The following is a 10316-nucleotide window of genomic DNA, read 5'->3' on the forward strand; positions in this document are numbered from 1 at the left end:
TCTGCTGACTCAAGTCTCTCCCTACTCCAGCCCAGCCTCTACTCAGCTAGCTGCCAAAGGGATTTCCCTACAGTTCAAGTCTGACCACGGCACCTGACCCCAATCAATAAGGCTAGTGACTCTCTATCAGCTCTAGAATCAAATATAATCTCCTCCTTTTGGTTTTTTAAGCCAAACTATATTCATTACTCCCCATCCATCTATTCTGGACTTCAGAGGGCTACTGGATGTTCTTTGCACACAATTGTCCATTGCCTCTCTCTGTGCCATTTTACTGGCTATCCCTCTTAGCTGGGGTGCCCTCTCTCCTCATCTCTGCCTCTGGCTTCTTTCAAGACTTGGCTCAAAAGTCAACCACTCGAGGAAGCCTTTACTGGTCACCCTAAATATCCCAGCCTCCCCTCCAAATCATTTATTCCTTATGTTTTTAATTATATGCATGTTATGAGAATGCCAGTCTCCTGAGGGCAAGGACTAGCTTTATTTTCTTTTTGTATCCTTAGCATTTAGCATAGTGTCTGGCACATAGGAAGTTCTTAATAAATATCCTCTGTTCCAAGGTCCCTTCCTATTCTGACATTCTCTGTTCCAAGGACTCTCCCAGCTCTGACATTCTCTATTCTAAGCTCTCTCCTAGCTATGACATTCTGGGTTCTAAGATTCCTCCTAGCTCTGACATTCTGGGTTCTAAGGGTCCTTCTAGCTCTGACATTCTCTGTCCTAAGATACCTCCCAGCTCTGACATTCTGTGTTCTAAGGTCTCTCCCAGCTCTGACATTCTCTGTTCTAAGGTCTCTCCCAGCTCTGACATTCTGTTCTAAGTACCCTCCCAGCTCTGACATTCTGTGTTCTAAGGTCTCTCCCAGCTCTGACAGTCTCTGTTCTAAGGTCTCTCCCAGCTCTGACATTCTCTGTTCTAAGGTCTCTCCCAGCTCTGACAGTCTCTGTTCTAAGGTCTCTCCCAGCTCTGACATTCTCTGTTCTGAGGTCTCTCCCAGCTCTGACATTCTCTGTTCTGAGGTCTCTCCCAGCTCTGACATTCTCTGTTCTAAGATCCCTCCCAGCTCTGACATTCTCTGCTCTAAGGTCTCTCCCAGCTCTGACATTCTCTGTTCTAAGATCTCTCCCAGCTCTGACATTCTGTGTTCTAAGCTCTCTCCCAGCTCTGACATTCTCTGTTCTAAGGTCTCTCCCAGCTCTGACATTCTCTGTTCTGAGGTCTCTCCCAGCTCTGACATTCTCTGTTCTGAGGTCTCTCCCAGCTCTGACAGTCTCTGTTCTAAGGTCTCTCCCAGCTCTGACATTCTCTGTTCTAAGGTCTCTCCCAGCTCTGACATTCACTGTTCTAAGGTCTCTCCCAGCTCTGACATTCACTGTTCTAAGGTCTCTCCCAGCTCTGACATTCTCTGTTCTAAGCTCCCTCCCAGCTCTGACATTCTCTGTTCTAAGCTCCCTCCCAGCTCTGACATCCTCTGTTCTAAGGTCTCTCCCAGCTCTGACATTCTCTGTTCTAAGCTCTCTCCCAGCTCTGACATTCTCTGTTCTAAGCTCCCTCCCAGCTCTGACATTCTCTGTTCTAAGCTCCCTCCCAGCTCTGACATTCTCTGTTCTAAGCTCCCTCCCAGCTCTGACATCCTCTGTTCTAAGGTCTCTCCTAGCTCTGACATTCTCTGTTCTAAGGTCTCTCCCAGCTCTGACATTCTCTGTTCTAAGGTCTCTCCCAGCTCTGACATTCTATGTTCTAGGGTCTCTCCAAGCTCTGACATTCTTGTGTTCTTTGTTAAAAAAAAAACACACACACACAACATTTTTTAAACACTTTCTCTCTCAGACTCAATACTGTGTATTGGTTCCAAAGCAGAAGAGCAGTAAGGGCTAGGCAATGGGGATTGTCCAAGGTCACATAGCTAGGAATTATCTGAGGTCAAATTTGAACTGAGGGCCTCCTATTTCTACGCTTGGCTCTCAATCCACTGAGCTACCTAGCTGCCTCCCATTCTTGTGTTCTAAGGTCCCACCCAGCTCTGAGATTCTGTTTTAAGACCCCTCCTAGCTCTGACATTCTTTGTTTTCTCTAAGGCCTTCTCTGATATTCTGATTCTTCTGCATGGGCACCTTGCTTTGGAAATACTCCCAGTCCATCCCCTGGGGTCAACCATCCCAGAGTCTATAGTGGGGTCCTGGAGAACCCTTGGCAAATCCCTCTTTGGGGGCACCTTGGCTGGCTGGGGCTCCCAGCCTCTGTGCTGGGCTCCTCCCTGAGCCCACATTCATAAAGGGTACATTCTTCCTTCACCTGAACCTCGAAGGGCCTGGAGGATTTTTTAATAATGATTTCAGCATGTGCTTTGTATAAACAGAGGTTGGGTCTGTGGGGGAGATGCAGGGAGTTCGGGCACCGGCCGATTGGTAGGGCTAAAAATAGAAAAATGAAAGGCCTGTAATTAGGAGGCAGAAATCTTGAAACAAATTTCTTGGAAACTCCCCTCTCTCCAGCCCCAGAATTCTTCCCCCCACCATACAGATGGAGCAGGGGAAGCCAGAGGGGCGAGGGCTGGTATCACAACACAGGCTTCCTTCCTGGCGCTGAGAAGGGGGGGATGAGGAGAGCTGAGGGGAGCCAGGGGGGCCAGGAACAAAAAGTCTGTTCAGGAGGCTGATTCTGCCTGACATGCTCTTTTGAGCTCCCCGAGTGGCATTTACAGCTAAAGATATGGAAAAGAAAATAAATCTTCTAGGCCCAGCATCTTGCTTTAATTAATAACATAATCAAGTTTTTGGCCTCCTAGAACGGAACGATTTCGACACTCACTGCTCTTCTGGCAGCTGGGGGCAAGGAGGGGTGAGGGGGTGGGTGGGTAGGGGCTTGGCCCACTCTCCAAGGGGCTCCCGGAATGACCAGGTATTGGCCCAGGAAGCTCCTACAAGGTGGGGCAGCAGAAGGGAAGCCTTTCCTCTTTCTTTGGCCATTTGGATGTGCATGCCTTGAATGCCAGACAATTGCTCTCTCCACAGCACGCAAGAACTGATTTTGTGATCCATTGTCTATGGCACACATTGGACAAATCATTTCATCTTGGACAAGTTTCCTTCTCTAGAAAATAAAGGCACCCAATGAAGTGGTATTTCCGACCTCTTCCAGCTCCAAATGTTGTGTTTCATGTATTGGAGTGAAGGTTCAAGAGCCTGAATGCTTGACATCATCATTATTTTCACGAAAAAAGATGATAATGTCCTACCTAGCTCAGTGACCCTGGGCAAGTCACTTAAACCCGACTGCCTAGCCCTTGCTGCTCTTCTCTCTTACAATTGATACTCAGACAGAAGGGAAGGGTCAGGGGAAAAAAAGATGACAATGAAATACCGATGATGATGATGATAATGTTTTATAATATATTGAATATGAAAGAATAACAGTGGGGAAACAACCTGCCCTGGGGACAATTTTTCTACCTGAATTTCATCACGAGGCATTGAGGTTACACAGTGATTAGAGTGTTGGACCTGAAATCAGGAAGCCTGACACTCACTAGCTGTTTGACCCTGGGCAAGTCAATTAATCTTTGTCAGTCTCAGTTTCCAAATTTGTAAACTGGGATTAATCTAGCACCTACCTCCCATTGTTGTTGTGAGGACTAAATGAAATAACCTCAAGGTGCTATATAAATGTTAGCTATTATTATTAATGACAATGTTGGAATTGGACCAAGGATGCTTTCAGCAAGCAGAAGATGAGCTCACATCCTAATACAGCCATTCCCAGAAAAAAGTCATTTTATCCACCTGGGTAATGAATATATGTAAGAATATAAATACAAAAGAACCAATAATAATAATAGCTTATCAATTTGTTTTAACTTCATCAAATACGGAATAATAATAATTAAGAAGAACAAGAATAGCTGACATTTAGTGCTATAAAGTTTGTGAAATGCTTTACATGAATTATTTTATTTGGTCCTGAAAACAAGTGTGTTATTATTATCTCCATTTTATAGATGAAGAAACTGAGGCTCAGGGAGATATATACTACTCTCTCTGCTATGACATGATATTTAGTATTGGGAGGGATCCTAGGAAGTTATTGGGTCTAATACATTCATTTTACAAATCAGTAAACTGAGTTTAGATTTCCAGAAAGAGCCAGTCTACATTCTAGGACTAGCGGGAATTTTAGCCTTTCTTATTCAATGGGTCTGCCATTTCCCAAGTGGGATTTCAACTCCATTCACCTTGTTCTTGTTCTTTCCTTCTCTACCACTAACCTAGATTTGGGGAACCTTGACTCATGGCTTAATTTGGAATTCCTCATTCAAGGGCCTGATGACAGTTGTTCAAAAGAACATAGATTTAGAACTGGAAGAGATTTGATTGACCTCAGGGAGCTTTCAGTCTAATAAAGGGATAAGACTCCAGCACAGAGTCAGTTAGCAAGCATGTATTAAGTTAGCGCCTCCATGTTCTAGGCATTGTTCTAAGCCCTGGGAAATAAAGGCAAAGGAGAGTCCTTGCTGTCAAGAGTTCAGCATTTAAATGGGGGAAGACAACGTGAAAATAATTAATGTATAAACAAGAGATCCAATAGGATAAAGTGGAGATAGTCCAATTCAGGGAGAGGGGGGAAGGCATTAGAATTAAGGGGGAGTGGAAAATGCTTCCTGTAGAAGGTGGGACTTCAGCTGGAACATGAAAGAAGCCTGGAGAGGTGAGGTTCCATTAGTTCAGGAAAAGGGCACTAGATAAAGGCAAAATGAAGAACCACAGAATTTATCCCAGGAACGGACACTAGAGATCATCCAGGCTAGAACCACTGAATCTGAGAGGTAGAAGGGATCTCAGGGGAGGTCCTGAGTTCAACCTCTTTCTTCTATATGGATACTTTCCAAAACATTCGACAAAGTACTTAACAAAGCTCTTAAGGTTTACAAAGAGCTTTATAAATATTCTTTTTTATCTTCATAACAACTGGGGATGAAGTGCTATTATTAGCCCCATTTTACAGATGAGGAAACTGTGGTAAACAGAAGTTAAATGGATATCCAGGGTTATAATTAGTGTTTATAGATTTGAACTCAGGTCTTCCCAACTCCTTGTCTAGGACTCAATCCACACCTAACTTCTTAACCTCCATTTAAGGATCTCCAAATAAGAAGAATTATCTTCTTTAATTCCTTATCCTCCATCTTAGAATTGATACTGTATGTTGGTTCCAAGGCAGAAGAATGGAAAGGGGTAGGCAACAAGGATCTAGTGACTTGCTCAGAGATATAGTTGTCCAGGAAGTATCTGGGGTCAAATTTGAACCCAGGGCCTCCCATCTGTAGCCCTGGCTCTCAATCCACTGAACCACCTAGCTGCTCCCTGAAGAACCATCTTCTTTTTTTTTTATTCAAAGATATTTTATGTTCCCAATTACATGTAATAACAATTTCCAACATATGTTTTCTGAAATTTTAAGACGCAAATTGTCTCCCTCCCTTCTTTCCCTGCCTGCTCTTGGAGATGGTCAATTTGATCAGGGTTATACACATATAATCATGCAAAACATACTTGAGGAACCATCTTTGAAGGAAGAATATGACCTCAATAAAATTGAAGATCTTTGAGGACAAGGACATATAAAAAAATATGCTTCTTGAATTGAATTGATGTCCATTTTGGCACTAACCATTTGGAAATGTAGCCCAGTTTGACCTCTCCAACACTTTCCGCCATAGTTCTCAATTCTACTATGCAGGACCAAATGGATCCCCTCTGAGCCCTCTTTCCCATGATGGCGCTTAGAGCTGTTTGAAGCCTAGTCTTCTCTTTTCCAGGCAAAACACTCCCCAGTTCCTTTGAACCAGTCCTGGAATGGGCTGCTCTCCACTGACCTCAGCTTTCTAGTCACCTTCCTTGGGACGGATTCTGGCCTGTCAATGTTCCCTCTCACAATCCCATCACCCAGAACTGATGCCATCCAACCTCCCTAATTTCCCAGATGAGGAAATTGAAGAGGAAACTCAGAGAAGGGATTTGATTCATTCCAAGTCATAAATTTATCAGTGGTGAATCTGGGATTTGAACCCAGGTTCTCTCCAACCTCCAGATTCAGTAGTCTTTTTTCCACTACTACAGTGCCTCTGTTAGGCTGGAGTCTTTTCCCCTCCCTTATTGCTGCCCAGGGGATGGGGCAGGGACAAGGGAGCCCAGGCCTCCCCGAGCCAAGAGGAGGAGGCACAGCTGTTTACTTGACCTGACTGACAGGTTAATTGATTTTTCTGGAGTGGTTCATTCATAAGGCCCATTGAACCCTTCTCAAGGGGGTGGAGGCAGCCTTTTCATGAGCTCCCGCTGGGAGCAGCAGCCAGAGTGACTTCTGAAAAGAAGGGATTTCAAAGAAATGGAATGGGTTGCTCTGCCTCAGCTTCCAGCCCAGTGGCTGTGCTCCTTGCTTAGAAGGCAAAGACCTCATGGGCTTAATGTAGGAGAAAGAGTACGAGACTGAGAGTCAGAGGGTCTGGGTCCGAGGTTGGGCTCCATCACTTAATCTTGTGGATAAAATATTCCTTCTTTCTTCTGCAAAACGAAAGCATTAGAGTTTGATGGTCTAAGGAACTTGCCTCATAGCTCTGACATTCTCTGTTCTGGGGTCCTTCATAGCTTTGACATTCTTTCTTCCAAGAACTTCCCCAGCTCTGACATTCTGGGTTCTAAAAGCTCCCCCAGATCTGACATTCTGGGTTCTAAGGTCTCTCCCAGCTCTGACATTCTGGGTTCTAAGAGCTCCCCCAGCTCTGACATTCTTTGTTCCAAGGGCTCCCCCAGCTCTGACATTCTGGGTTCTAAAAGCTCCCCCAGCTCTGACATTCTGGGTTCTAAGGACTCCTCCAGCTCTGACATTCTGGGTTCTAAGGACTCCTCCAGCTCTGACATTCTCTGTTCCAAGGGTTCCCCCAGCTCTGACATTCTGGGTTCTAAGAGCTCCCCCAGCTCTGACATTCTGGGTTCTAAGGGCTCTGACATTCCTCTTTCAGCTCTGACAGACTGGGTTCTAAGAACTCCCCCAGCTCTGACATTCTGGGTTCTAAGGGTTCCCCTAGCTCTGAAATTCTGGGTTCTAAAATCTCCCCCAGCTCTGACATTCTTTGTTCCAAGGGCTCCTCCAGCTCTGATAGTCTGGGTTCTAAAGGCTCCCTCCTTGCTTTGTCATTCTGGGTTCTAAGACCTCTTTATATGAGGATAATTTACTTCTGTGTTGAGGACATCCATCAACAAGCTTTCCCAGTGTCCACTGAAAGGTGCAGAGAATATATAGGATTATTATATTATTATTGCTTGTGGAGTTAGAAAAAAAGCCTTTGATTTAGCAGCACAAAATACCTCCTGGAAGAATCCCCTCCAACTCCCTGCTTGCTATTGTCTCCTCCATTAGATTCTGAGCTCCCTGAGGGCAGGAACTGTCTTTGGGCTCCTATCCAAGTGGTGAAATCATTAAACACTTCTTGAGGGACCCAATAACCCAGCTCTCCTATTCATATCAAGCAAGGCATAAGGCTTCAGTCAGAACCTGTCCTGAATTGAACTCATTACTTCCTTACCCAAGCCTATCCCTCATCCCTGCTTACCTGGCATATGGTCACAGATATAAGGTTAATGGGACCAGGTAGATTGTCTAGCCCACACCCATACCCCCATTTTATAGTTGAGAATACTGAGGTCCAGAGAGAGGGAAAAAAAACTTGCTCCATGTCATACCAGGAGCAGGTGGAAGATCCTGGCTTTAAGGCAGCTACCAACTCAGTGGCTCATGCTCTGGACCTCGAGTCAGGAAGAACTGAATTAGAATCCAGCCTCAGACACTTACTAGTTATGCGACCCTAGGCAAGTCACTTAGTGTCTGCCTCAATTTCCTCATCTGTAAAATGGGGATATTGATAGGACCTACCCCCCAGGGTAGTTGTAAAAGTCTAATGAAATCATATCTGTAAAATTGCTTAACAAAGTACCTGGAATATAGTAGGTACTATATTGTTAGCCATTATTATTATTATTATTTAAAACCCTTATCGTCTATCTTGAAATCAATACTGTATATTAGTTCCAAGCAGAAGAGTGGCAGGGGTTAGGCAATGGGGGTTAAGTGACTTGCCCAGGGTCACATAGCTAAGAAGTATCTGTGGCTAGATTTGAACCCAGGTCCTCTAGGCCTGGTACTCTATCCACTGAGCAACCAACCCAGCTGTCCTATATCCTGTATATAGCTTTTCTGTACATATTTACTTTGCTCTTGTCTCCTTCGTTAGATTATGAGCTCCCTGGTGGCAGGGACTGTCTTTTGGCTCTTTTTTGTAACCTCAGTACTTAGCCTAGTGCTAGGCATTAGAAGGCTGTTAATAAAATGTTTGTTGATTGACTGATTGATTGAATTGAATGGCATAGTATTTATTGGAAAGTAGATCTGAGTGGAGACAGAAGCATGGACTTTCTCTTTGTTTCATAGAGTAACTGATGACTTTAGTGCCTCTTGGAGCCTCCGTTTATTTATCTGTAAAGGATCATCATAATCACTGAGAGGGCTGAATAGATCCAGCTCCTGCGATTTCTCTCATTTACAAAAGTCCCAGTGAGCAGACTTGCAGGTGCAGATGACCAATGAGTCATCTGCAACCAGCAACCCCAAGAGGGTAAATGACTTGTCCAGAGTCACAAAGTCAGTAGGGATGCCACGGCTGACCCTTGGTCCACTTCCACTAAATTGTGAATAAATGTTATTTGTAAAGTGATTTAACTTGGGGACAAGCTAAATAAACCTTATTCCATCAAAAACTTAGAAACAAGTTTCCCCTAAGTCTATAAAACCGTGTGTATCCTTTGATCCTTAGTACCACTGCTGAGGCTGTATAACAAAGAGAACATAAAAAAGGGGAAAGGACTCCCATGGACAAGAATATTCATAGCTGCGCTCTTTGTGGTGGCAAAGAACTGGAAAATGAGGGGATGCCCATCCATTGGGGGCTGAACAAATTGGGGTACATGTTGGTGATGGAATACTATTGGGCTATGAGAAATGAGCAAGATGACGTCAGAAAAAGATGGAAAGATCTGCAGGAACGGATGCAGAGCGAAATCAGCAGCAACAGAACCGTGGACACAGTAATAGCAATCCTGTGGAATGATCAACTGTGATAGACTTTTCTACTCTCAGCAATACGATGATCTGGAACGATTTGGAGGGACTTAGGACAAAGAATGTTCTCCACCTCCAGAGTCAGAATGCACACCAAAGCATGCCATCTTTCACGTGTTTATTAAGTTTTATTTTAGGGGTTTGGTTTTCTATGATTATTCTCTTACAGCAATGACCAATATGGAAGCATGTTTTACATTTTAATTTTATATATAAATCTATAAACCCAGATCAGATTGCATACCATCTCTGAGGGGAGGGGGAGGGAAGGGAGACGATTTGGATCTTTTAATTTTGGAAAGCATATATTGAAAATGATTACATGTATTTGGGAAAATAAAATCTCTTTGAATTTTAAAAAAGTATACAATAAATTCTATACATTATTAAAAAAAAAAAGAAACAAGTTCTCCACTAAGTCTTCTCTTCTCTACACTCCTCCTTTCCTTCCAGTGATTCTCTCGTGATCTGGTCTTCAGTTCATAGGATCATAATAGTAGATGTCATCGAGTCCAGCCTTCTCATTTAACAGCTGAAGAAATGATCCAGAAGATGAACTAACTTTTCTGAGCACTTACAGCTAGGAAATGTCTGAGACAGGATTTGAACTCAAGTCTGTAGTCCTGGTGGTCTATCCTCTGTGCAGAATTGTTTCAACACCATCTTCTCATGGTACGTCAGCCTGTCTTTCCTGAAATGCAGTCCCCAGATCTCAGTGTCTTCCCTGGGTGGCTGGAAATAAAGAAATTCTTTCTCCAAAGCCACTGGGAAAGGCCCCAACATGGTATAAAACTCTCCTACCCACGTCCCGGTTCATGGCATGACACAGACCTGCAAACCAACCAACACTTTAAGCAGTGAGAGGAGACCCGGCTCATCACAGCATGAGAAGGACAGGGCAGGAGCAGCCTGGGGAGGATCTCTCTTAAGGTGAGGCTTACAGGAATATTGGGGGGAAATTACTGCGTCCAGCAACTTTCTAATTAACTAGGTATTCGAGCCAGTTTGGTGCCAAACTCTACGGTTGCTATACTATTAAAGGACTCTGGGTCCCTCTAAATTTTGTGACCTGAGGCAAAGGCCTGATGGCCCTCCCTGAGGTATGGCTAAAAGCTGCATGCTATTCCCCATCATCCTCCCGAAATGG

This window comes from Monodelphis domestica, chromosome 4 (assembly GCF_027887165.1).
Source record: "Monodelphis domestica isolate mMonDom1 chromosome 4, mMonDom1.pri, whole genome shotgun sequence".
Taxonomy (NCBI): Eukaryota; Metazoa; Chordata; class Mammalia; order Didelphimorphia; family Didelphidae; genus Monodelphis; species Monodelphis domestica.